The sequence below is a fragment of the Mastomys coucha genome, unplaced genomic scaffold, assembly GCF_008632895.1.
Source record: "Mastomys coucha isolate ucsf_1 unplaced genomic scaffold, UCSF_Mcou_1 pScaffold8, whole genome shotgun sequence".
NCBI classification, from domain to species: domain Eukaryota; kingdom Metazoa; phylum Chordata; class Mammalia; order Rodentia; family Muridae; genus Mastomys; species Mastomys coucha.
The window spans coordinates 62,134,640-62,136,004 of record NW_022196914.1 but is presented as its reverse complement, the minus strand read 5'-3'; the positions used below and the strand labels follow the sequence as shown (position 1 = coordinate 62,136,004).

Sequence of the window (1,365 nt, the reverse complement as noted above, 5' to 3'; positions counted from 1 at the left end):
GGGTGTTTTTCCTTAATGTGGGTTCGTTGAGCTCACTGGACATCGAGTCATGAATTAGCCCCATGCTAGAGGGCCCTACTTTCTAAGATGTCTTACGTTGGAATTATGAAGAAACACATTCCTTTTACCCTGGGTAATTTTGGATAATTCATTTTTCCTTCCTGCTGCCGATTGTCCCTGGTTTTTGTTTCATTGACTGTGGTGAACGCAAGTTTCTGAGAAGTGAGAAGCAAGGTTTCCAGGTCTAGGGTGATGGCCCGAAGAGGTCTTGTTCAGAGCAGAAAGCATATTACAGAACTTGGACACACATGCTAGCGATCATGAGCGCTTCCTGGCTAGCTGGAATTTACTGGAAAGTAGAGTCCTGGCCTGTCTTTGCCTCTGAAGCGAGTTGTACAAAACTCTGAGGAAAGGGATGTTCACTGGCTTGAAGCATCCAGAAGGTGAAGTGAGCCTTCAGTTATGCATGTGCGGATGGGTCTCAGCAGCCCCAGATAAATAGGACACCAAGAAAGTACAAGTTTTCTTAAAGGGGCTTATTAGCCAAATTCCTGGTTGTTGTGTCATCTGTGCCTTTGGTTTAGTAGTGAATTATGTATACTTATCAGCTATTTATAAATTATGTTTTATTAATTTGTGGGGCCTTTTGGATACAGAGAAGGTGAAACTGGAAGTTGATGGTTGTTCTCTTAAGCAGGAGTGATTTACTCCATTCTGCCAGCAGAGGGCTCCCTCCTTAAACTAATAAAGAGCATGCATCTATCAGTGGGGAGTCTGTTCACACTTGCAGTCAATGTTCATAATAGAACCTCTGTGATAGGTGATTTTACATATCGTGAGCAATTTGTTTGAAACAATGTGTCCATGGCTATTTGGAGTCTTTTCTGGTATATATTGTTTTACGATAGATATTTTTGTTCTGAGACAAAATACACTGTCAGATTTACAGTTTAATCTTCTAGAAGGTTCTTAGGTAGGTCCAGACAGGTATGCATAAGAAGCCAATATGTCTGATGTTTCTTCCAGAGGACTCTTTTGAAAGCAGGGCAATGCAGGAAAATAAGAAAGCAGCTTTATTTTTCTTAAGCTAAGAGAAGAAAACAAGAAAGCTAGAGTTTTGTAGGTGTGACAGTTTGTTTTTGTTTTTGTTTTTGTTTGTTTTGTTTTTTTCTTCAGTGTGGCCTAAAAGAAAGTAAATTCAGTTTGTTAGTTGTTACTTTCCATGACTAAGGAAAGCAAATAATAGGGGCAGTGGGCTGAGATCGGAATTTAGGACCAAAAGTCTGAAGGTTGAATTCTTTTTATGAAGCCTTCCCCCCATCAATATATATATGTATGTATGTATGTGTATATATATATATATAT

At 39.3% G+C, this 1,365-nt stretch overlaps 1 protein-coding gene across 1 annotated transcript in view; it reads left to right on the top strand.

Moving 5' to 3' along the window:
- The window catches only part of Pik3r1 (phosphoinositide-3-kinase regulatory subunit 1), an 86,270-nt gene that overhangs the window by 70,315 nt on the left and 14,590 nt on the right, over positions 1 to 1,365 (top strand). The window lies entirely within an intron of this gene.